This window comes from Macaca nemestrina, chromosome X (assembly GCF_043159975.1).
Source record: "Macaca nemestrina isolate mMacNem1 chromosome X, mMacNem.hap1, whole genome shotgun sequence".
NCBI classification, from domain to species: domain Eukaryota; kingdom Metazoa; phylum Chordata; class Mammalia; order Primates; family Cercopithecidae; genus Macaca; species Macaca nemestrina.
The window spans coordinates 105,622,086-105,649,416 of NC_092145.1; positions in this window are offsets into that span (position 1 = coordinate 105,622,086).

Here is a 27,331-nt window from a genome sequence, read left to right on the forward strand (position 1 = left end):
TTGCAGCCCTGTAGTATAGTTTGAAGCCTCCTGCTTTGTTCTTTTTGCTTAAGATTGCCTTGGCTATTCAGGGTCTTTTTTGGTTCCATATGAATTTTAAAATAGTTTTTTTTTTTTTTTGGTTCTGTGAAGAATGTCGTTGGTAATTTGATAGGAATATCATTGAACTTGTAAATTGCTTTGGACAATATGTGCATTTTAACATTGATTATTCCTATCCATGAGCATAGAATGTTTCTCCATTTGTTTGTGTTATCTCTAATTTCTTTGAAGAGTGTTTTGTAATTCTCATTTTAGAGATCTTTCACATCCCTGGTTAGCTGTATTTCTAAGAATTTTATTTTTTGTGTATGGTAATTGTGAATGGGATTGCGTTCCTGATTTAGCTGTTGGCTAGTTAGCCACACCGATACTTCAGAACACAAGAATAAGACTCCTACTGCCACCTCGTGGCAGTATACTCTAAAGGGAAGGCTCTCATTAGTTTGGAGTGGTGAAATGCTTTCTCCCTCTATGCCATGCTGTATCATGTCCCTATGTACGTTGTATACTTCTACACATGCCATCTCTTCTGACCAGAATCATCCTTCCCTGAACCTTGTCGATGTGATGGATATTAGGTCTCGTGTGTGTTATCTCAACCCAAGTAACCATTTCTCTATGAAGCCTTTTCTGTCTCCCCATCTTTCTCAACTCAAGTAGAAATAACCTCTTCTTTCTTTGTGTTCCAATAAGCTTAAGTTCCAATAATCCATGTACAGATGTCTACTTGTTACCTAGACCAACTTACTACTGAATTTTTTTCACATATCTCCCTTCTCAAAAACTTAGCTGATCAAACATATGAATCTAGGCGTAACTAATCTTAGGGTCTCCAAACTACAAAGCAAAAGGCAGACACAGATTATGAAAGCTCAATGATTGCTCTATGGCATGTTTTATGGATCTATGGAAAAAATGTATGTGTATATATATGTGTGTGTGTAGATTTACATATACACACATATATACTCAATTTGTAAACGTTTTAGTCAATTATTTTGTGTCATTAATAATTTTTTTTACTAGACATGCTCCATTTCGAAATAAGAATTAAAATTGCTAGTATTCCTTTCTTTCTTTTTTTTTTTTTACTTTAAGTGCTGGGATACATGTGCAGAACCTGCAGGTTTGTTACATAGGTGTACGTGTGCCATGATGGTTTGCTGCACCTATTAACCAGTCATCTAGTTTCCTTCCCCTCACCTCCCACCCACCAATAGGCCCTGGTGTGTGTTGTTCCCCTTCCTGTGTCCATGTGTTCTCATTGTTCAACTCCCATTTATGAGTGAGAACATGTGGAGTTTGCTTTTCTCTTCCTGTGTTAGTTTGCTAAGAATGATGACTTCCAGCTTCATCCATGTCCCTGCAGAGGACACAATCTCATTCCTTTTTATGGCTGCATGATATTCCATGGTGTATATGTACCACATTTTCTTTATCCAGTCTATCATTGATGGGCATTTGGGTTGGTTTCATGTATTTGCTGTTGTAAATATTGCTGCAATAAACATACATGTGCATGTATCTTCATAGTAGAATGATTTATATTCCTTTGGGTATATAAGCAGTAATAAGATTGCTGGGCCAAATGGTATTTCTGATTCTAGATCCTTGAGTAATCGCCACACTGTTTTCCACAATGGTTGAACTAATTTACATTCCCACCAACAGTGTAAAGGTGTTTCTCTTTATCCACAGCCTCACCAGCATTTGTTGCTTTTTGACTTTTAATAATTGCCATTCTGACTAGCATGAGATTGTATCTCATTGTGGTTTTGATTTGCATTTCTCTAATGATCAGTGATGTGGAGCTTTTTTTCATGTTTGTTGGCCACATAAAAGTCTTCCTTTGAGAAGTGTCTGTTCATATTCTTTACCTATTTTTTGATGAGGCTGTTTTTTTCTTGTAAATTTGTTTAAATTCCTTGTAAATTCTGGACACTAGACCTTGTCAGATAGGTAGATTGCAAAATTTTTCTCCCGTTCTGTTTCCTGTTCACTCTGATGATAGTTTCTTTTGCTGTGCAGAAGTTCTTTAGTTTAATTAGATCCCATTTTGTCAATTTTGGCTTTTGTTGCCATTGCTTTTGACGTTTTCGTCATGAAATCTTTGCCCATGCCTATGTCCTGAATGGTATTGCCTAGGTTTTCTTCTAGGGTTTTCATGGTTTGGGGTTGTACATGTAAGTCTTTAATGCATCTTGAGTTAATTTTTGCATACAGTGTAAGAAACGGGCTCAGTTTCAGTTTTCTGCATATGGCTAGCCAGTTTTCCCAACACCATTTATTAAATAGGGAATCCTTTCCCCATTGTTTGTGTCAGGTTTGTCGAAGATCAGATGGTTGTAGATGTGTGGTGTTATTTCTGAGGTCTCTGTTCTGTTCCATTGGTCTGTATGTCTGTTTTGGTACCAGTACCATGCTGTTCTGGTTACTGTAGCCTTGGAGTATAGTTTGAAGTCAAATAGCATGATGCCTCCAGCTTTGTTCTTTTTGCTTAGGATTCCCTTGGCTACGTGGGCTCTTTTTTGGTTCCATATGAAATTTAAAGTAGTTTTTTTCTAATTCTGTGAAGAAAGTAAATGGTAGTTTGATGGGAATAGATTGAATCTATATTACTTTGGGCAGTATGGCCATTTTCACAATATTGATTCTTCCTATCCATGAGCATGGAATGATTTTTCTTTTGTTTGTGTCGTCTCTTATTCCCTTGAGCAGTGGTTTGTAGTTCTCCTTGAAAAGGTCCTTCACATGCCTTCTTAGCTATATTCCTAGGTATTTTATTCCCCTTGTAGTAATTGTGAATGGGAGTTCACTCATGATTTGGCTCTCTGATTGTCTATTGTTAGTGTATAGGAATGCTTGTGACTTTTGCACATTGATTTTGTATCCTGAGACTTTGCTGAAGTTGCTTATCAGCTTAAGAAGTATTTGGGCTGACATGATGGGTTTTTAAAAAATATAGAATCATGTTGTCTGCAAACAGAGACAAATTGACTTCCTCTTTTCTTATTTGAATACCCTTTATTTCTTTCTCTTGCCTGATTGCCCTGGCCAGAACTTCCAATACTATGTTGAATAGGAGTGCTGAGAGAGGGCATCGTCGTCTTGTGCCAGATTTCAAAGGGAACACTTCCAGCTTTTGCCCATTTGGTATGACATTGGCTGTGGGTTTATCATAAATAGCTCCTATTGTTTTGAGATATGTTCCATTAATATGTGGTTTATTGACAGTTTTTAACATGAAGGGATGTTGAATTTTATCAAAGGTCTTTTCTGCATCTATTGAGATAATCATTTGGTTTCTGTCATTGGTTCTGTTTATGTGATGGATTACATCTATTGATTTGTGAATGTTAAACCAGCCTTGCATCCCAGGGATGAAGCCGACTTGATCCTGGTGGATAAGCTTTTTGATGTGCTGCTGTATTTGGTTTGCCAGTATTTTATGGAGAATTTTCACATTGATGTTCATCAAGAATATTGGCCTGAAATTTTCTTTTTTTTATTGTGTTTCTGTGAGGTTATGGTATCAGGATGATGTTGGCCTCATAAAATGAGCCAAGGAGGAGTCCCTCCTTTCCAACTGTTTGGAATAGTTTCAAAAGGAATGGTACAAGCTCCTCTTTTACCTGTGGTAGAATTCAGCTATGAATCCGTCTGGTCTGGTCCTGGGTTTTTCGTTTGTTTGTTTGTTTTTTGATTTTTTGTTTTGTTGTTGTTGTTGTTTGATTGGTAGACTACTAATTACTGCCTCAATTTTATAACTTGTTATTGGGATTAGACTTCTTCCTGGTTTAGTCTTGGGAGGGTGTTTGTGTCCAGGAATTTATGCATTTCTTCCATATTTTCTAGTTTATTTGTGTAGAGGTGTTGTTTGTAGTATTCTCTGATAGTAGTTTGTATTTCTGTGGAGTCAGTGGTGATATCCCTTTTATCATTTTTTATTGTGTCTATTTGATTCTTCTCTCATTTCTTCTTTATTAGCTTAGCTAGCAATCTATCTATTCTGTTAATTTTTTCAGTAAATCAACTCCGGGATTCATTGATTTTTTTGAAGGTTTTTCATGTCTCTCTCTCCTTCAGTTCTGCTCTGATCTTAGTTATTTCTTGTCTTCTGCTAGTTTTGGATTTGTTTGCTCTTGCTTCTCTAGTTCTTTTAGTTGTGATGTTAGGATTTTGATTTGAGATCTTTCGAGCTTTCTGATGTGGGCATTTAGTGCTATAAATTTCCCTCTTAACACTGCTTTAGCTTCATCCCAGAGATTCTGGTATGTTGTCTCTTTGTTCTCAATGGTTTCAAAGAACTTCGTTATTTCTGCATTAATTTCATTATTTACCCTGGAGTCATTCAGAAGCAGGTTGTTCAATTTTCATGTAGTTGTGTGGTTTTGAGTGAATTTCTTAATCTGAGTTCTAATTTGATTGCACTGTGGTCTGAGAGACTGTTTGTTATTATTTCAGTTCTTTTGCATTCTCTGAGGAGTGTTTTTCTTTCAATTATGTGGTTGATTTTAGAATAAGTGCCAAGTGGCACTGGAAAGAATGCATATTCTGTTAATTTGGTGTGGAGAGTTCTGTAGATGTCTATTAGGTCCACTTGATTCAGAGCTGAGTTCAAGTCCTGGATATCTTGGTTAATTTTCTGTCTTGCTGATCTGTCTAATATTGACAGTGGGGTGTTCAAGTCTCCCACTATTACTGTGTGGGAGTCTAAGTCTTTTTGTAGGTCTCTGAGAACCTGTTTTATTAATTTGAGTGCTCCTGTATTGGGTGGATACATATTTAGGATAGTTAGCTTTTCTTGTTGAATTGACCCCTTTACCATTATGTAATGCCCTTCCCTTTTTTTATCTTTGTTGGTTTCAAGTTTGTTTTGTCAGAGACTAGGATTGCAACCCCTGCTTTTTTTATTTCCACTTGCTTGGTAAATTTTCCTCCATCCCTTTATTTTGAGCCTATGTGTGTCTTTGCACATCTCCTGAATACAGCACATTGGTGGGTCTTGACTCTTTATCCAATTTGCCAGTCTGTGTCTTTTAATTGGGGCTCTTAGTTCATTTAAATTTAAGGTTAATATTGTTATGTGTGAATTTGATCCTGTCGTCATGATGCTATCTGGTTATTTTGCACACTAATTGATGCAGTTTCTTCACAGTGTCATTGGTCTTTATATTTTGGTGTGTTTATTGCTTCTCAGCCTTTTGGCTAAGATCAAGTGTATATTTTGGTGTGTTTTTGCAGTGGCTGGTACCAGTTTTCCTTTTCCATATTTAGTGTTCTTGCAAGGCAGGCCTGGTGGTGATGAAATCCCTCAGCATTTGCTTGTCTGAAAGGGATCCTATTTCTCCTTCACTTATGAAGCTTAGTTTGGCTGGATATGAAATTCTGGGTTGAAAATTCTTTTCTTTAAGAATATTGAATATTGCCTGTCCCTCTCTCTTCTGGCTTGTAGGGTTTCTGCTGAGAGGTCTGCTGTTAGTCTGATCAGCTTCCCTTTGTAAGTGACCTGGACTTGTTCTCTGGCTGCCCTTAACATTTTTTCCTTCATTTCGACCTTGGAGAATCTGATTATTATCTGTCTTGGGGTTGGTCTTCTCATGGAGTATCTTAGTGGTGTTCTGTGTATTTCCTGAATTTGAATGTTGGCCTATCTTTCTGGGTTTGGGAAGTTCTCCTGGATAAAGTCCTGAAGTGTGTTTTCCAACTTGGTTCCATTCTCCCTGTCTTTTTCAGGTACTCCAATCAATTGTAGGTTCAGTCTTTTTACATACTCCCATATTTCTCAGAGGTTTTGTTCATTCCCTTTTGTTATTTTTTCTCAAATCTTGTCTCCATGCCTCATTTCAGCAAGATGGTCTTCAAACTGTGATATCTTTCTTCTGCTTGATCAATTCAGTTATTGATACTTGTGTATGCTTCACAAAGTTCCTGTGCTGTGTTTTTTAGCTCCATCAGGTCATTTATGTTTCTCTTTGAACTGTTTATTCTAGTAGCAGCTCCTGTAGCCTTTTATCAAGGTTCTTACCTTCTTTGCATTGGGTTAAAACATGCTTTTTTAGCTCAGTGGAGTTTGTTATTACCTACCTTCTGAAACCTACTTCTGTCAATTCATCCATGTCATCCTCTATCCAGTTCTGCACCCTTGCTGGAGAGGTGTTGCGATCATTTGGAGGAGAAAAGACCCTTTGGCCTTTTGGGTTTTCAGTGTTTTTTGTTGTTGTTGTTGATGATTCTTTCTCATCTTCATGAGTTTGTCTAGTTTCGATCTTTGAGGCTGCTGACCCTTGGGTGAGATTTCTGTGGGGACTTTTTTTGTTGATGCTGTAGTTGTTGCTTTCTGTTTGTTTTTCTTTCAATGGCCAGGTCCTTTTCTATAGATCTGCTGTAGTTTGCTTGGGGTTCTTTTCAGGCCCTATTCATCTGATTCACTCCCACACCTGGAGATGTCACTTAAGGAGGCACCTCTCTTGTCTGGGGGCGTGGGGGCTCCCCTGCCCTGTGTGGCTCTCAGGTGGGCTGCTGCACCACACTGCTCTTCCTTCCTCTCCGTGGGTCACACCAGCCACGTACTCAGTTCTGATGCAGAACCTGGATACCTCAGTTGCCAGTGCATGATTCACATGCTGCTATGGTTCTTTTTGATGTGAGCCTCCCATCTCCACTGCTTCTAGTCAGCCACCTTGGCCCCACTTCTATAGTATGTTTCTATTTAGCATTCTGGTAGTTTTGGTGGTAGGTATTCAGCTCTTATATTGTTTATGACTACTTCATAAAATATGTTGAACTATTATTGATGGCCCTCTTTATCCTATTTAGTGAATTTAAGTTTAAATTTCATCTTTTCTAAATCTAATATGGCTATATTTGTTTTCTTTTCATGTTTTCTGTACCAATCACTTGTGAATAGAATATCTAGATATCTTAAAGTATTAGGGAACTTGTTTACACTTTATATAGCTAGGAAGTACAAGAATAACTATCAACTCCATAGTCCGTGCTTTTTCTGCTTCTCTAGAGCACCTCACCTTCACATCTCCAGTGATGTCCTTTATGGCCACGTGGTGTTTGACCATGAAGTCTTCTATGATGACTGAACTGGAGAAGGCAGACTGGCCTCACAGTGACGAGTAGCAGATGATATGTATACAAGTTTCTTCCCTCTTAATTCTGGTGGATGAGAGTGAGCCATTCTCACCTGTAGAAGTGGGGTGGGGAAGCACAGAGGGATTACCAGACAGAAAAGCTAAGGAAAGGGCAGCAAATGTGGTGCTATCCAGGGAGGGTGAGAAGTCTAACCCCTACCACCACCTGCTGCTCCTGCCTACAACACACTTCCACCTACCCCACACTCCTCTCCAAATCCAACATCCAGCTTCTCTCTGCCTCCTCCATCAAACCCAGCCTGACAGACCCATTCCAGGCCTCAGCTCTCAGGTCCTGGAAGTCTGACCCTCACTCACAACCTCACCCTGCCTCACGGCCCATGCAACCCAGGGCTCAGTCTCTGGAGGAGATAGTAGCATTCCTTTAATCATAGCAGCACAATTCACAGTAGCCGAGATGTGGAAATAAGCTACGTGTCAATTGTCAGATACGCCTACAATGGAATACTATGTAGCCTTTCAAAAGAAGGAAATTCTGCTCTATGCAACATGTATAAATCCTGAGGACATTATACTAAATGAAATAAACCAGTATGGAAGACAAATGCTTCATGATTCCACTTATATGTACTTATTGTACTTTTAGCTTTTATTTCCATAATGGCTAATTATGGTGAATATCTTTTCATGTGCTTATTAGCCCCACTATATCCTTTTTGGTCAAGTGTCTGCCAGGCCCATATTTAAATTGGGTTATTTGTTTTCTTATTATTGATTTTTGTGGATTCTACCTACAAGTTTTTTGTTGACTATGTGATTTGCAAATATTATTTCTCACTTGGTAGTTCATCTTTTCCTTCTTTCAGCACTGACTTTCTAAGAGCAAAGGTTTTAAAATTTGAGGAATTCCAATTTATCTATTATATCTTATTTAGATTGTGCTTCTATATCTAATAACTCTTTGCTTATGCCCATGCCATAAAGATTTTCTTCCATGTCTTCTTCTTTTTTTTTTTTTTTTTTCTTTTTGAAACAGAGTCTCACTCACTCTGTCGCCGAGGCTGGAGTGCAGTGATGCGATCTTGGCTCACTGCAACCTCTTCTTCCCCAGTTAAAGCGATTCTCCTGTCTCAACCTCTGGAGTAGCTAGGATTACAGGCATGCACCACCACACCCAGGTAATTTTTGTATTTTTAGTAGAATTGGGGTTTTGCCGTGTTGAGCTGTTGACCTTAAGTGATCTGCCCACCTCGGCCTTCCAAAGTGCTGGGATTACAGACATGAGCCAGAGCGCCCGGACCATAGATACTTTTTATCAAGTTGAGTAAATCCCTTTCTATTCCTATTTGTTGAGTGTTTTATTTAAAGTCATGAATGAGTGTTGAAGTTTTCCAGTTGATTCTCTGCATCAATTGATATGGTAATATGGGCTTTTTTCTTTAATCTGTTTCATATGGTGGGTTACATTTTTGATTGAACCAGTTTTGCATTCCCAAGACATACCTCATTTGCTTTTGAAGTTTTAGTATTTTTATATATTGCTAAATGTAATAAAGGAGAGATGGGAGAATTGCTGGAGTGATGTGTTGATTAAGTAAAAGGGAGTGGGATCAGCTGTCCAAGTAGAAAAGTTGGCCTTAGGAGCAGCAACCTGTAATCCACAGTAATAGGATTGGCATATGTTTCAGTAGGTGGGCAGATATGGTGAGAGATTGTGGGAGTTTTCTTCTGATGACTTCTATTTTTGATGTGTTAACCAGTCTAATCTGAGCATAGGAAAGGTGGAAAAGGATGCCAAGAGTGCCAGGTCTAGAAAGGTTTAACACGATGATCTGGGGCTCCACCTTTCTCCAGTGAGCCTTGGTGAGTCACTGAATATTCTGGGCTAGAGGAGTGGGATATGCTTAGAGCTGGAATTCATACTTGATTTGGTAGATAGGATGGATAAGAGGGGGGAAAGTGGCAGGTGAACTGTAACCTCAGCTGGGAATGATGGGACCTAAACTAGACTACACATATGGAGACAAGGAGTTTTTATTAGCAGAGCTAGAATTGAATGGAGTTGGCAGTTGTATAGCCGAGGTAGCAAAGAGAATATGCTTCATTCATTCATTCACTTATTTATTTACTTATTCAAGAAATATTAAGAGATTGGCCATGGTGCATTGCGGATCAGGGCCAGAGTGAAAGCTGCAGAGTGGGCTGGCAGTTTGGCAGGCTTTGTGACCTAAGCAAAAAAAATAACAGAGTGGTGGCCCTGGATGATTGGGACTTGATTGAGGGAGGAAGCAAAGCAGGATGGCAGCCCACTTGGCTCAGGAGATTGGTTACATTCAAGGGGGTTGAATAAATAGGAAAATAAATATTTTGAGGATAATAAAATCCAGGTTTCTCATAGTCAGAGAAGGGAGTTAAAAATATGGAAAGGGTCAAAACTAGAATTAACCCTGGTATATAATATAGGAATTGGAAACAGTGTGAACTCATGGTTTTCTATATATGAAAATATAGATATAAACTAAATATAAATGTGAATATATGTGTGTATACAGAATACACACATATCTATAAATTATCTATCTATATATCTATTTTATCTAATCTATCTACCTATGTATCATCTATCTATTTTCTAGCTCTATCTGGCAGGAGTCTGGGAACAGCAACACCATAGTAGCAATGAACGTATCCAGTGCCCAGACCTTGACTTCTCAATACCATTCTCCACTAAAAGGAACCAAGGATCATTGGAGAAATAGCTTTTCTAAAACTAGTGCTGGGAAAAATATAAGATGAACCTGCCTACTGGTATCATGGTAGAGGTGCTTAAGAGTTTGAGTCTGTCCACCACAATTATACCTTTGAATAATCCACCCTTATTTTTAGTGCAATCAGGACCCATAACTTGTTTATAACCAATAGAATGTGACAACAGTGATGGGATGTCACTCCCATCATTAGGTTATATTATATAAAACTCTGTCTTGCTAGGATGGAGACTCTAGAGACTTTTCTTGGATTGATGAAATAAGTGGCCATGTTGGAAAAGCCTGTGTGACAAGGTAATCAGGTAGTCTCTGCGGGTGGCTTTTAGGAACTACAGGTGGCCTCTCATTGCTAACAGCCAAGAGCCAGCAAGAAGCCAGGGCCCTCAGTCCTACTGACACAAGAAAACAAAGTCTGCCTACGATCTTAGCAAGCTTGGAAGTGGATTCTTCCCCAATCATGCCTCCAGATGATATGGCAGGTTTGCTGACATCTTGATTTCAACCTTGCTAAATCCTAAGTAGAGGACTCAGATAAACTGTTCATGGAATCCTGACCTATTAGAAATTGTGAGATAATAAGTGTGTAGTATTTTAAGCTGCTAATTTTGTGGTAATCAATTTGCTATGCAGCAACAATATAACAATAAAGCCTAGAACATCTTGCTCTGCCAGAAAGTAAGAAGGGACTCAAATAACTGTAAGCTATGACAAAAGGACCCTGAAGTAAATTTGAAGGTGCTCTCACTAGCCGTATCTGTGATAATATGGGATTCAAAATAAATAATAGTATTAATATAATCCACTGAATAAAATGGGAAATAATGAATCCACATTTATGTAATTAATAACCAATAAATAAATGGAAAGAAGAGAAAGCTCTTCCTTGCTACTCTAAGGACAACTAATTAGTATAGAAGAATTATAGAAGAAATAGTATCATTAGAAAACATTTATATTGCAACCATCATAGTAATAGTTAATTCAGGCAGAAACATCAATAATTGCTAAAACTAGGGGTGAAAGCGGGATGATAAATTAATGTTTGCATAGCTTCAAAGTATCTTTCTACAAACTAATTAATTACAAAGGTAAAAGAATAAATTTACAGTGGAAACTCTGGCAGATACCACCAAGAAATCAACCTTAACATTATCAACAATTGGACATATTGACATATGTACTTCCTAATATGATGCACTGTGAAGGATACAGCATCACTTTCACAGTATTCCTGCCAAACATGCTTAACCTGCATCTAATCATGAGGAAGCATCAGACAAATCTTAACGTTTTGCCCTTTTGTCAATATTGCAATAGTTGGTGAAATTTGAATGTACTCTCTGGGTGAAGAATACATAGGAGTCGTTGTACTTATCTTGCAGTTTTCCCTCTGTAAGTTTAAAATTGTTTCCAAATAAAAAATTTAAAAAGGTGCCAGGAGTGGTGGCTCACATCTGTAATCCTAGCACTTTGGGAGGCCAAGGGAGGCGGATCTGTCGAGCCCAGGAGTGCGAGGCCTGGGCAACATGGCGAAACTCCATCTCTACTAAAAATACAAAAATTAGCCAGGCATGTTGGCACATGCCTGTAGTCCAAGCTGCTTGGGAGGCGGAGATGGGAAGACCACCTGAGCCCGAGGAGGCCAAGGCTGCAAGCAAGCTGTGATTGCACCACTGCACTCCAGCCTGGGTGACAGAGTGAGACCATCTCTTAAAAAAAAAAAAAAAGAAAAAGAAAAAGAAAAGAAAAGAAAAAAAGAAAGAAAGAAAGAAAGAAAAAGAAATTTAGAAAGGAAATACATGCCAGGCACTGTCCCAGCAACAGAAACAGACAATACAGCAACAAAAACAGACAAAAATTCCTGTTCTCATGGGTTTTACATTTTAGTGGGAGGAAATGAACACTAAATAAATCATTATACTGTAGTGTGGGTAAGAAAAAATATTTTTAAAATCATTATATTAAGTCAGTTGGGAATAAATGCAATGATTAATAATAAACCAGAGGAAGAGCATAACAGAGTGCCAGGACCTAGATATGTGGACTGGTAGGTGCTCTATTTAAATTTGGCTTGTCAGCAAGGGCTCTTTGAGAGGTAATGTTTGAGTAGAGACCTAAAAGATAAAGATTCAGTTATGCAAAGGTCTGGGGAAAGAGCACTCCAGGCATAGGAACCAAGAAGTTCGAAGGACCTGAGGTGGGAATGAGCTTGGAAGCTTTAGGAGTCCCCCTAAAACCCAGTGAAATGATAGGATAATAAGATAATACATTAGGCATGGCAGGAAGTAGAGCAGGTGTGTGTGTGTGTGTGTGTGTGTGTGTGTGTGTGTGTGTGTGTGTGTGTGTGTTGAGATTATAAAGGTAGTTTAACATTGACTCCAACTTTTTTTTAAAAATCAGGTAAGAATTTAAAGCTATATACTATGAACAGCAGAACTCTGAAATTTGAAAATCCAGTTTCTTCTACCAGCTATGTGACTCTGGGAAAATGCCTTAACCTTTCTGTGTCTCCATTCCCTCATTTGTAAATGAGAGTTAATAATAGCTCCAACCTAAATAGGTTACCTTGAGAATTAAACGGATGAGTGCATGTAAAATGCTTAGCACAGTGTCCAGCGTGCTAACCCAATATATATAAGAAATTATCTTAACTGATTTGGCCTGGACTCATTAACTGCCTGATTGGTGTGTGTGTGGCAGGATCTCAGGAAGCATAGCTTATCTGGTTGTATGTGTCTGAGAGGGGACAGAGGAGACCAGTCCTATGAAATGTAACCCTGCACAGTAAGAGATGAGGGCTGCTTCCTGCTCATTCCTAACCCCTACCAAAACCAGGTCCTGTGAAAGGGATTCTAGCAGGTGTGACCCATTGAATAAAACAGGAAACCATGAATTCTCATTTACATAAATAAATACACAGTTAAAATCCCTTATTGAAGTCTAATTCTAATTTTTCATACATTTTTTTCTTTTTTATTATACTTTAATTTCTAAGGTACATGTGCACAATGGGCAGGTTTGTTACATATGTATACATTTGCCATGTTGGTGTGCTGCATCCTTTGACTCATCATTTACATTAGGTATATCTCCTAATGCTATCCCTACCCCATCCCCCCACCCCACGACAGGTCCCAGTGTGTGATGTTCTCCTTCCTGTGTCCAAGTGTTCTCATTGTTCAGTTCCCACCTATGAGTGAGAACATGCTGTGTTTGGTTTTCTGTCCTTGGGATAGTGTGCTGAGAATGATGGTTTCCAGGTGCATCCATGTCCCTACAAAGGACATGAACTCATCCTTTTTTATGGCTGCATAGAATTCCATGGTGTATATGTGCCACATTTTCTTAACCCAGTCTCTCATTGATGGACATTTGGGTTGGTTCCAAGTCTTTGTATTGTGAATAGTGCCACAATAAACATACGTGTGCATGTGTCTTTATAGCAGCACGATTTATAATCCTTTGGATATATACCCAGTAATGGGATGGCCGAGTCAAATGGTATTTCTAGTTCTAGATCCTTGAGGAATCGCCACACTGTCTTCCACAATGGTTGAACTAGTTTATAGTCCCACCAACAGTGTAAAAGTGTTCCTATTTCTCCACATCCTCTCCAGCACCTGTTGTTTCCTGACTTTTTAATGATCACGATTCTAACTGGTGTGAGATGGTATCTCATTGTGGATTTGATTTGCATTTCTCTGATGGCCAGTGATGACGAACATTTTTTCATGTGTCTGTTAGCTGAATAAATGTCTTCTTTTGAGAAGTGTCTGTTCATATCCTTCATCCACTTTTTGATGGGGTTGTTTGTTTATTTCTTGTAAATTTGTTTGTGCTTTTTGTAAATTCTGGATATTAGCCCTTTGTCAGATGAATACATTGCAAAAATTTTCTCCCATTCTGTAGGTTGCCTGTTCACTCTGATGGTAGTTTCTTTTGCTGTGCAGAAGCTCTTTAGTTTAATTAGATCCCATTTGTCAATTTTGGCTTTTGTTGTCATTGCTTTTGGTGTTTTAGACATGAAGTCCTTGCCCATGTCCTGAATAGTATTACCTAGGTTTTCTTCTAGGGTCTTTATGGTTTTAGGTCTTAAGGTTTAAGTCTTTAATCCATCTTGAGTTAATTTTTGTATAAGGTGTAAGGAAGGGATCAAGTTTCAGCTTTCTACATATGGCTAGCCAGTTTTCCCAACACCATTTATTAAATAGGGAATCCTTTCCCCATTTCTTGTTTTTGTCAGGTTTGTCAAAGATCAGATGGTTGTAGATGTGCAGTATTATTTCTGAGGGCTCTGTTCTGTTCCATTGGTCTATATCTCTGTTTTAGTACCAGTACCATGCTGTTTTGGTTACTGTAACCTTGTAGTATAGTTTGAAGTCAGGTAGCGTGATGCCTCCAGCTTTGTTCTTTTGACTTAGGATTGACTTGGCAATGTGGGCTCTTTTTTGGTTCCATATGAACTTTAAAGTAGTTTTTTCCAGTTCTGTGAAGAAAGTCATTGGTAGCTTGATATGGATGGCATTGAATCTATAAATTACCTTGGGCAGTATGGCCATTTTCACAATATTGATTCTTCCTATCCATGAGCATGGAAAGTTCTTCCATTTGTTTGTGTCCTCTTTTATTTCACTGAGCAGTGGTTTGCAGTTCTCCTTGAAGAGGTCCTTCACACCCCTTGTAAGTTGGATGCCTAGGTATTTTATTCTCTTTGAAACAATTGTGAATGGGAGTTCACTCATGATTTGGCTCTCTGTTTGTCTGTTATTGGTGTATAAGAATGCTTGTGATTTTTGCACATTAATTTTGTATCCTGAGACTTTGCTGAAGTTGCTTATCAGCTTAAGGAGAATTTGGGCTGAGATGATGGGGTTTTCTAAATATACAATCATGTCATCTGCAAACGGGGACGATTTGACTTCCTCTTTTCCTACTTGAATACCCTTGATTTCTTTCTCCTGCCTCATTGCCCTAGCCAGAACTTCCAACACTATGTTGAACAGGAGTGGTGAGAGAGGGCATCCCTGTCTTGTGCCAGTTTTCAAAGGGAATTTTTCCAGTTTTTGCCCATTCAGTATGATATTGGCTGTGGGTTTGTCATAAATAGCTCTTATTATTTTGAGATACATCCCATCAAAACCTAATTTATTGAGAGTTTTTATCACGAAGCGCTGTTGAATTTTGTCGAAGGCCTTTTCTGCATCTATTGAGATAATCATGTGGTTTTTGTCTTTGGTTCTGTTTATATGCTGGATTATGTTTATTGATTTGCATATGTTGAACCAGCCTTGCATCCCAGGGATGAAGCCCACTTGATCATGGTGGATAAGCTTTTTTATTTGCTGCTGAATTTAGTTTGCCGGTATTTTATTGAGGATTTTTGCAACAATGCTCATCAAGGATATTGGTCTAAAATTCTCTTTTTTTGTTGTGTCTCTGCCAGGCTTTGGTATCAGGATGATATAGGCCTCATAAAATGAGTTAGGGAGGACTCCCTCTTTTTCTATTGATTGGAATAGTTTCAGAAGGAATGGTACCAGTTCCTCCTTGTACCTCTGTTAGAAATCAGCTGTGAATCCCTCTGGTTCTGGACTTTTTTTTGATTGGTAGGCTATTAATTATTGCCTCAACTTCACAGCCTGTTAATGGTCTATTCAGGGATTCAACTTCTTCCTGCTTTAGTCTTGGGAGGGTGTATGTGTCCAGGAATTTATCCATTTCTTCTAGATTTTCTAGTTTATTTGCCTAGAGGTGTTTACAGTATTCTCTGATGGTAGTTTGAATTTCTGTGTGATCAGTGGTGATATTCCCTTTATCATTTTTTATTGTGTCTATTTGATTCTACTCTCTTTTCTTCTTTATTAGTCTTGCTAGTGGTCTATCAATTTTGTTGATCTTTTCAAAAAACCAGCTCCTGGATTCATTGATTTTTTGAAGAGTTTTTTTGAGTCTCTATCTCCTTCAGTTCTGCTCTGATCTTAGTTATTTCTTGCCTTCTGCTAGTTTTTGAATGTGTTTGCTCTTGCTTCTCTAGTTCTTTTAATTTTGATATTAGGGTATCAATTTTAGATCTTTCCAGCTTTCTCTTGTGGGCATTTCGTGCTATAAATCTCCCTCTACACACTGCTTTAAATATGTCTCATAGACTCTGGTGTGTTGTGTCTTTGTTCTTATTAGTTTCAAAGAACATCTTTATTTCTGATTTCATTTCATTACGTACCCAGTAGTCATTCAGGAGCAGGTTGTTCAGTTTCCATGTAGTTGAACAGTTTTGAGTGAGTTTCTTAATCCTGAGTTCTAGTTTGATTGCACTGTGATCTAAGAGACAATTTGTTGTAATTTCTGTTCTTGTACATTTGCTGAGGAGTGCTTTACTTCCATCCATGTGGTCAATTTTGGAATAAATATGATGTGGTGCTGAGAAGAATGTATATTCTGTTGATTTGGGGTGGAGAGTTCTGGAGATGTCTATTAAGTCTGCTTGGTGCAGAGCTGAGTTCAATTCCTGGATATCCTTGTTAATTTTCTGTCTCACTGATCTGTCTAATGTTGACAGTGGGGTGTTAAAGTCTCCCATTATTATTGTGTGGGAGTCTAAGTCTCTTTGTAGTCTCTAAGGACTTGCTTTATGAATCTGGATTCTCCCGTATTGGTTGCATGTATATTTAGGATAGTTAGCTCTTCTTGTTGAATTGATTCCTTTACCTTTTATGTAATGGTCTTCTTTGTCTCTTTTGATCTTTGATGGTTTAAAGTCTGTTTTATCAGAGACTAGGATTGCAACCCCTGCCTTTTTTTGTTTTCCCTTTGCTTGGTAGATCTTCCTCCATTCCTTTATTTTGAGCCTATGTGTTTCTGTGCACATGAGATGGGTCTCCTGAATACAGCAAACTCATGGGTCTTGACTCTTTATCCAGTTTGCCAGTCTGTGTCTTTTTATTGGAGCATTTAGCCCATTTACCTTTAAGGTTAATATTGTTATGTGTGAATTTGATCTTGTCATTATGATGTTAGCTGGTTATTTTGCTCGCTAGTTGATGTGGTTTCTTCCTAGCATTTATGGTCTCTACAATTTGGCATATTTTTGGAGTGACTAGTACCGGTTGTTCCTTTCCATGTTTAGTGCTTCCTTCATGAGTTCTTGCAGGGTAGGCCTGGTGGTGACAAAATCTCTCAGCATTTGCTTGTCTGTAAAGGATGTTATTTCTCCTTCACTTATGAAGCTTAGTTTGGCTGGATATGAAATTCCAGGTTGAAAATTCTTTTCTTTAAGAATGTTGAATATTGGCCCCCACTCTCTTCTTGTTTGTAAGATTTCTGCTGAGAGATCCACTGTTAGTCTGACGGGCTTCCCTTTTTGGGTAACCCAACCTTTCTCTCTGCCTGCCCTTAACATTTTTTCCTTCATTTCAACTTTGGTGAATCTGACAATTATGTGTCTTGGAGTTGCTCTTCTCGAGGAGTATCTTTGTGGTGTTCTGTGTATTTCCTGAATGTGAATGTTGGCCTGCCTTGCTAGGTTGGGGAAGTTCTCCTGTATAATATCCTGAAGAGTGTTTTCCAACTTGGTTCCATTCTCCCCATCACTTTCAGGTGTACCAATCAGACGTAGATTTGGTCTTTTCACGTAGTTCCATATTTCTTGGAGGCTTTGTTCATTTCTTTTTACTCTTCTCTAAATTTCTCTTCTTGCTTCATTTCATTCATTTGATCTTCAGTCACTGATACCTTTTCTTCCAGTTGATCGAGTTGGCTACTGAAGCTTGTGCATTTGTCACGTAGTTCTCGTGTCATGGTTTTCAGCTCCATCAGGTCATTTAAGGACTTCTCCACACTGGTTATTCTAGTTAGCCATTCGTCTAATCTTTTTTCAAGGTTTTTAGCTTCCTTGCGATGGGTTCAAACTTCCTCCTTTAGCTCAGAGAAGTTTGATCGTCTGAAGACTTCTTCTCTCAACTTGTCAAAGTCATTCTCTGTCCAGCTTTGTTCCATTGCAGGCGAGGAGCTGTGTTCCTTTCAATGGGGAGAGGCACTCTGATTTTTAGAATTTTCAGCTTTTCTGCTCTGTTTTTTCCCCATCTTTGTGGTTTTATCTACCTTTGGTCTTTGATGATGGTGATGTACAGATGGGGTTTTGGTGTGGATGTCTTTTCTGTTTGTTAGTTTTCCTTCTAACAGTCAGGACCCTCAGCTGCCAGTCTGCTGGAGTTTGCTGGAGGTCCACTCCAGATGCTGTTTGCCTGGGTATCAGCAGCGGAGGCTGCAGAACAGCAAATATTGCTGCCTGATCATTCCTCTGGAAGCTTCATCTCAGATGGGTATCCGGCCATGTGAGGTGTCAGACTGCCCTTACTGGGGAGTGCCTCCCAGTTAGGCTACTTGGGGGGTCTGTCCGTTCTTAGATCTGAAACTCCATGCTGGAAGAACCACTACTCTCTTCAAAGCTGTCAGACCAGACAGGGACATTTAAGTCTGCAGAGGTTTCTGCTGCCTTTTGTTTGGCTACTTCTTGCCCTCAGAGGTAGAGTCTACAGAGGCAAGCAGGCCTCCTTGAGCTGCAGTGGGCTCCACCCAGTTTGAGCTTCCCAGCTGCTTTGTTTACCTACTAAAGCCTCAGCTATGGTGGACACCCCTCCTCCAGCCTCGCTGCCACCTTGCAGTTCAATCTCAGACTGCTGCGCTAGCAATGAGCGAGGCTTCATGGGCATGGGACCCTCCAATCCAGGCACGGGATATAATCTCCTGGTGTGCCATTTGCTAAGACCATTGGAAAAGCACAGCATTGGGGTGGGAGTTACCTGATTTTCCAGGTGCCATCTGTCACAGCCTCCCTTGGCTAGGAAAGGGAATTCCCTGACCCCTCACACTTCCCGGGTGAGGCAATGCCTCACCCTGCTTTGGCTCATGCTCAGTGGGCTCCACCCACTGTCCTGCACCCACTGTCTGACAAACCCCAGTGAGATGAACCTGGCACCTCAATTGGAAATGCAGAAATCACCCATCTTCTGCATCACTCATGCTGAGAGCTGTAGACTGGAGCTGTTCCTATTTGGCCATCTTCAGTATCTTATTGTGATTTTGACTTGCATTTCCCTGATTATTAGTGATGTTGAGCACTGTTTCATGTTTGTTGGCCATTTGTATATCTTCTTTTGTGAATTGTCTATTCATGTCCTTACCCCACTTTTTGATGACATTGTTTGGTTTTTTTCTGCTAATTTGTTTGAGTTTGTTGTAGATTCTGGATATTAATCCTTTGTCAGATGTATAGATTGTGAAGATTTTCTCCCACTCTGTGGCTTGTCTGTTTAGGCTGCTGACTGTTCCTTTTGCCATGCAAAAGTGCTTTAGTTTATTTAGGTCCCAGATATTTATCTTTGTTTGTATTGCATTTGCTTTTGGGTTCTTGATCATGAAATCCTTGCCTAAGCCAATGTCTAGACGTGGTTTTCCAATGTTATCTTCTAGTTTCAGGTCTTAGGTTTAAGTCCTTAATCATCTTGACTTGATTTTTGTATAGGGTGAAAGATGAAAGTCCAGTTTCATTCTATCACATGTGGCTAGCCAATTATCCCAGCACCATTTGTTGAAAAGGGTATCCTTTCCCCACTTTGTGTTTCTGTTTGTTTTGTCAAAGATCAGTTAGCTGTAAGTATTTGGGTTTATTTCTGGGTTCTCTATTCTGATCCATTGGTCTCTGTGCCTATTTTCATACCAGTACCACACTGTTTTGGTGACTATGACCTTATAGTATAGTTTGAAATCAGGTAGTGTGATGCCTCCAGATTTGTTGTTTTAGCTTGGTCTTGCTTTGGCTATGTGAGCCCTTTTTTTATTCCATATCAGTTTTAGAATTGTTTTTTCTAATTCTGTGAGGAATAATGGTGGTATTTTGATGGGGATTGCATTGAATTTGTAAATTGCTTTTGGCAGTATGGTCACTTTCACAATATTGATTCTACCTATCCATGAGCATGGGATGTTTCCATTTGTTTGTGTCGTCTGTGATTTCTTTCAGCAGTGTTTTGTAGTTTTCCTTGTAGAGGTCTTTCACATCCTTGGTTAGGTATATTCCTAAGTAATTTTTTTTTTTTTTTTTTTTGGCAGCTATTGTGAAAGGGGCTGAGTTCTTGATTTGCTTCTCTGCTTGGCTGCTGTTGGTGTATAGCAATGCTACTGATTTTTGTACGTTAATTTTGTATCCTGAAACTTGGCTGAATTCATTTCCCAGTTCCAAGAGCTTTTGGAATGAGTCTTTAGAGTTTTCTAGGTGTACAATGATATCACCAGCAGATGACGAGAGTTTGACTTCCTCTTTACCAATCTAGATGCCTTTTATTTCTTTCTTGTCTCATTGCTCTGATGAGGAATAGAAGTGGTAAAAGTGAGCATCCTTGTCTTACTCCAGTTCTCAAGGGGAATGCTTTTAGTTTTTCCTCATTCAGTATAATGTTGGCTGTGGGTTTGTCATGGATGGCTTTATTACCTTAAGGTATGTCCCTTCTATACCCATTTTGCTGAGGGTTTTGATCATAAAGGGATGCTGGATTTTGTCAAATGCTTTTTCTGTGTCTATTGAGATAATCATGTGATTTTGGTTTTTAATTCTGTTTTTGTGATGTGTCACATTTGTTGACTTAATTATGTTAAACCATTCCTGGTATGAAACCCACTTGATCATAGTGGATTATCTCTTTGATATTCTGTTAGGGTTTCAGTTCACTAGTATTTTCTTGAGAATTTTCACATCTGTGTTCATCAGGGATATTGGTCTGTAGTTTTCTCTTTTATTATTTCCTTCCCTGGTTTTGGTATTAGGGTGATACTGGCTTCATGGAATGATTAATGAGGATTTCCTCTTTCTCTATCTTGTGGAATAGTGTCAATAGGGTTGGTATCAATTCTTCTTTGAATGGTAGAATTCAGCTGTGAATCCATCTGGTCCTGGACTTTTTTCTGTTGGCAATGTTTTAATTACCATTTCAATCACACTGCTTGTTATTGGTCTGTTCAGAGATTCCATATCTTCCTGGTTTAATCTAGGAGATTTGTATATTTCCAGGAATTTATCCATCTCCTCTAGGTTTTCTAGTTTATGTGCGTAAAGCTGTTTATAGTTGCCTTGAATAATCTTTTGTATTTCTGTGGTATCAGTTGTAATATCTCCTGTTTCATTTTTAATTGAGCTTATTTGGATCTACTCTCTTCTTTCCTTGGTTAATCTCACTAATGGTCTATCAATTTTATTTATCTTTTCAAAGAACCAGAATTTGTTTCATTTATCTTTTGTATTTTTTTGTTTCAATTTTATTTAGTTCTGCTCTGATCTTTGTTATTTCTTTTCTTCTGCCTCATTTGGGTTTGAATTGTTCTCCTTTCTCCAGTTCTATGAGGTGTGACCTTAGATTGTCTATTTGTGCTCTTTCGGACTTTTTGATGTAAGCATTTAATGCTATGAACTTTTCTTTCGGAACTGCTTTTGTTGTATCCCAGAGGTTTTGATTGGTTGTGTCACTATTATTTTTCAGTTCCAAGAATTTTTTAATTTACATCTTGATTTCATTGTTGACCCAATGATCATTCAGGAGCAGGTTATTTAATTTCCATGCATGGTTTTGAGGGTTCCTTTTGGAGTTGATTTCCAATTTTATTCCACTGTAATTTGAGAGAGTACTTGATCTAATTTCAATTTTCTGAAATTTACTGACACTTCTTTCATGGCCTATTGTATGGTTTGTCTTGGAGAATGTTCCATATACTGATGAATAGAATGTATATTCTGCAGTTGTTCGGTAGAATGTTCTGCAGACATCTGTTAAGTCCATTTATTGTAGGGTGTAGTTTTAGTCCGTTGTTTCTTTGTTGACTTTCTGTCTTGATGATCTGTCTAGTGCTGTCAGTGGAGTATTAAAGTCCCCCACTGTTATTGTGTTGCCTTCCATCTCATTTCTTAGGTCTGGTAGTAACTGTTTCATAAATTTGGGAGCTCCAGTGTTAGGTGTATATATATTCTAAATATATATATTCTAAATATATATATATTATTATATATATATAAATATAAATATAAATATATATATTTAGAATATATATACACCTAACACTGGAGCTCCCAAATTTATGAATATATATGATATTTTCTTGTTGAACTAGTCTTTTTATCATTATATGTCCCTCTTTGTCTTTTTTAACTGTTGTTGCTTTAACGTTTGTTTTGTCTGATATAAGAATTGCTCCTCCTACTCATTTTTGGTGTCCATTTCCATGGAATATCTTTTTCCACTCCTTTACCTTAAGTTTATATGAGTCCTTATGTGTTAGGTCAGTCTCCTGAACACAGCAGAAACTTGGTTGTTGAATTATTATTCATTCTGCCATTCTGTACTTTTAAGTGGATCATTTAGGCCATTAAATTTAATGTTAGCATTGAGATGTGAGGCACCATTCTATTCATTGTGCTGTTTGTTGCCTGAATACCTTGGGTTTTTTTTTTAATTGTGTTATCATTATATAGGTCCTGTGAAATTCATGCTTTAAGAGAAGGTCCTATTTTGGTGTATTTTGAGGATTTGTTTCAAGACTTAGAGCTCCTTTTAGCAGTTCTTGTAGTGCTGGCTTGGTAGTGGTGAATTCTCTCACACTTGCTTGTCTGGAAAAGACTGTATCTTTCCTTCATTTATAAAGCTTAGTTTCACTGGATATAAAAATTCTTGGGTGATAATTGTTTTGTTTAAGGAGGCTAAACAGGACCCCAATCCCTTCTAGCTTGTAGGGTTTCTGCTGAGAAATCTGCTGTTAATCTGATAGGTTTTTCTTTACAGGTTTCCTAATGCTTTTTCCTCACAGCTCGTAAGATTCATTTCTTAATCTTGACTTTAGATAACTGGATGACTATTTGCCTAGGTAATAATCTTTTTCTGATGAATTTTCCAGATGTTCTTTGGGTTTTTGTATTTAGATGTCTAGATTTCTAGCAAGGCCAGGGAGGTTGTTTTCCAACTTTTAGATTTATCTTCTTCTTTGGAAACACCAATTATTCTTAGGTTTAAATAGTCTCGGGACTATTTAACATAGTTCCCAAACTTCTTGGAAGCTTTGTTCATTTTTTAAAAATTATTTTCTCTTTGTCTTTGATGGATTCGGTTAATTCAAAAGGTTTGTCTTCTAGCTCTGAAGATCTTTCTTCTGCTTTTCTGATTCTATTGCTGAGACTTTCCAGTGCATTTTACATTTCTCTAAGTGTGCCCTTGATTTCCAGAAGTTGTGATTGTTTTTTATCTATGCTATTTCACTGAAAAATTTGTTTTCATATCCTGTATCATGTTTTTTATTTATTTAAGTTGGACTTCACCTTTCTCTGGTGCCTCCTTGATTAGCTTAATAGTCGACTTTCTGAATTCCTTTTCTGGCAATTCAAAGATTTTGTCTTGGTTTGCATCCATTGCTGGTAAGCTGGTATGATCTTTTGGGGGTGTTAAAGAACCTCATTTTGTCATATTACTAGAATTGTTTTTCTGGTTCGTTTTCATTTGGGTAGACTATGTCAAAGGGAAGATCTGGGATTCAAGGGCTGCTGCTCAGATTATTTTGTCCCACAGGTTGCTCTCTTGATGTGGTGTTTTCCCTCTTCCCCTAGGAATGGGGCTTCCTGAGAACCAAACTTTAATGATTGTTTTTGTTCTTCTGGGCCTAGCCACCCAGAGGAGCTACTGGGCTCTGGGCTGGCACTGGGGAGTGTCTACAGAGTAATGTAATGTGATCCATCTTCAGGTCTTGCAGCCATGGATAACAGCATCTACTCTGGTGGAGGTAGCAGGGGAGCGAAGTGGACTCTGTGAGAGACTTTGGTTGTGTTTTTATTTAGTGCGCTGGTTTTGTATTGGTTGGCCTCCAGCCAGGATGTGGCACTTTCAATAGTGCATCAGCTGTAGTCCTATAGGGAGGATGCAAGCTTGCCCTAGGAATACCTGGTTAAGTATTCAGGTTTCTCAGGGGGTGAGCAGGGCCATAGAGCTCCCAAGATATTATAGCCTTTGTCTTTGGCTACAAAGGCAGGTAGAGAACTACCACCAAGTGAGGCAGGGATAGATATGTCTGAGCTCAGTCTCTCCTTGTGTGGGCCTTGCTGCAGCTGCTGTGGGGAACGGTGATGTGGTTCCCAGGCCAATAGAGTTCTGTTCCCGGGGGACTACGGCTGCCTCTGCTGAGTCATACGGGTCACCAGGGAAGTGGAGGAAAGCCACAGGTCTCATCCTGCTCCCATACAAACAGCAGTCCTAAAAGCTGGTGTCACTCCCACCATGCCCCAACAGTACTGAGTCTATTTCCAGGCAGCCGGTGACCAGGGCTGAGAACTTGTCACAGACCATGAGCCTCCCCATTGAGAAAGCAAGCAGACTCACATTTTTTTGGCATCTCAGGGTGCCTTTATTGGTGATCTAGTTCCTTCATAGGGTCTGTGGATTCTCTTGACCTTCCTGGTATGTTCCATAGATCAGAGGAACAGAATAGAGAACTGAGATAAATTCATACCTCTACAGTAATCTTGCTTTCTTTTATTATTATTATTATACTTTAAGCTCCAGGGTACATGTACAGAACGTGCAGGTTTGTGACATAGGTATACAGGTGCCATGGTGGTTTGCTGCACCCATCAACCCATCATCTATATTAGGTATTTCTCCTAATACTATCCCTCCCCTAGCTCCCCAACCACCAACAGGCCCTGGTGCATGATGTTCCCCTCCCTGTGTCCATGTGTTCTCATTGTTCAACTCCCACTTATGAGTGAGAACCCGCGGTGTTTGGTTTTCTGTTCTAGTGTTAGTTTGCTGAGAATGATGGTTTCCAACTTCATCCATGTCCCAGCAAAGGACATGAACTCATCCTTTTTGTGGCTGCATAGTATTCCATGGTGTATTTGTGCCACATTTTCTTTATCCAGTCTATCACTGATGGGCATTTGGGTTGTATCCAAGGCTTTGCCCTTGTGAACAGTGCCACAATAAACACACATGTGCATGTGTCTTCATAGTAAAATGATTGATTTATAATCCTTTGGTTATATACCTAGTAATGGGATTGTTGGGTCTAATGGTATTCCTAGTTCCAGATCCTTGAGGAATTGCTACACTGTCTTCCACAATGGTTGAACTAATTTCCACTCCCAAAAACAGTGTAAAAATGTTCCTATTTCTCCACATCCTCTCCAGCATCTGTTGTTTCCTGACTATTTAATGATCGTCATTCTAACTGGCATGAGATGATATCTCATTGTGGTTTTCATTTGCATTTCTCTAATGACCAGTGATGATGAGCTTTTTTTATGTTTGTTGGATGCATAAATGTCTTCTTTTGAGAAGTGTCTGTTCATATCCTTTGCCCACTTTTTGATAGAATTTTTTCTTATACATTTGCTTAAGTTCTCTGTAGATTCTGGATGTTAGCCCTTTGTCAGATGAATAGATTGCAAAAATTTTCTCCCATTCTGTAGGTTGCCTGTTCACTCTGATGATAGTTTCTTTTGCTGTGCAGAAGCTCTTTACTTTAATTAGATCCCATTTGTCAACTTTGGCTTTTGTTGCCATTGCTTTTGGTGTTTTAGTCATGAAGTCTTTGCCCATGCCTATGTCCTGAATGGTGTTGCCTAGGTTTTCTTCTAGGGTTTTTATGGTTTTAGGTCTTACGTTTTAAGTCTTTAATCCATCTTGAGTTAACTTGTATAAGGCGTAAGGAAGGGATCCAGTTTCAGCTTTCTGCATATGGCTAGCCAGTTTCCCCAACACCATTTATTAAACAGGGAATCCTTTCCCCATTTCTTGTTTTTGTCAGGTTTGTCAAAGATCAGATGGTTGTAGATGTGCAGTATTATTTCTGAGGGCTCTTTTCTGTTCCATTGGTCTATATCTCTGTTTTGGTACCAGTACCATGCTGTTTTGGTTACTGGAGCCTTGTAGTGTAGTTTGAAGTCGGGTAGCATGGTGCCTCCAGCTTTGTTCTTTTTGCTTAGAATTGTCTTGGCTATGCGGGCTCTTTTTTGGTTCCATATGAACTTTAAAGTAGTTTTTTCCAATTCTGTGAAGAAAGTTGATGGTAGCTTGATGGGGATAGCAGTGAACCTATAAATTACTTTAGACAGTATGGCCATTTTCACGATATTGATTCTTCCTATCCATGAGCATGGAATGTTTTTCCATTTGTTTGTGTTCTCTCTTATTTCCTTGAGCTGTGGTTTGTAGTTCTCCTTGAGGTTCTTCACATCCCTTGTAAGTTGTATTCTTAGGTATTTTGTTCTCTTTGTAGCAATTGTGAATGGGAGTTCACTCATGATTTGGTTCTCTGTTTGTCTGTTATTGGTGTATAGGAATGCTTGTGATTTTTCCACATTGATTTTGATCCTGAGACTTTGCTGAAGTTGCTTATCAGCTTAAGGAGATTTTGGGCTGAGATGATGTGGTTTTCTTTTATTATTTTTATTATTTATTATACTTTAAGTTCTAGGGTACATGTGCACAACGTGCAGGTTTGTTACATATGTATCCATGTGCCATGTTGGTGTGCTGCACCCATTAACTCGTCATTGGCATTAGGTATATCTCCTAATGCTATCCTTTCCCCCTTCCCCCCACCCCACGACAGGCCCCGGTGTGTGATGTTCCCCTTCCTGTGTCCAAGTGTTCTCATTGTTCAGTTCCCACCTGTGAGTGAGAACATGTGGTGTTTGGTTTTCTGTTCTTGCAATAGTTTTCTGAGAATGATGGTTTCCAGCTGTATCCATGTCCCTACAGAGGACATGAACTCATCCTTTTTATGGCTGCATAGTATTCCATGGTGTACATGTGCCACATTTTCTTAATCCAGTCTCTCATTGATGGACATTTGGGTTGGTTCCAAGTCTTTGCTATTGTGAATAGTACCTTAACAAACATACATGTGCATGTATCTTTATAGCAGCATGATTTATAATCCTTTGGGTATATACCCAGTAATGGGATGGCTGGGTCAAATGGTATTTCTAGTTCTAGATCCTTGAGGAATTGCCACACTGTCTTCCACAATGGTTGAACTAGTTTCCAGTCCCACCAACAGTGTAAAAGTGTTCCTATTTCTCCACATCCTCTCCAGCACCTGTTGTTTCCTGACTTTTTAATGATTGCCATTCTAACTGATGTGTGATGGTATCTCATTGTGGTTTTGATTTGCATTTCTCTGATGGCCAGTGATGACGAACATTTTTTCATGTGTCTGTTGGCTGCATAAATGTCTTCTTTTGAGAATTGTCTGTTCATATCCTTCATCCACTTTTTGATGGGGTTGTTTTTTTCTTGTAAATTTGTACTATCATATTATCTGCAAACAGAGACAATTTGACTGCTTTTTTTCCTAATTAAATACCATTTATTTATTTCTTTTGCC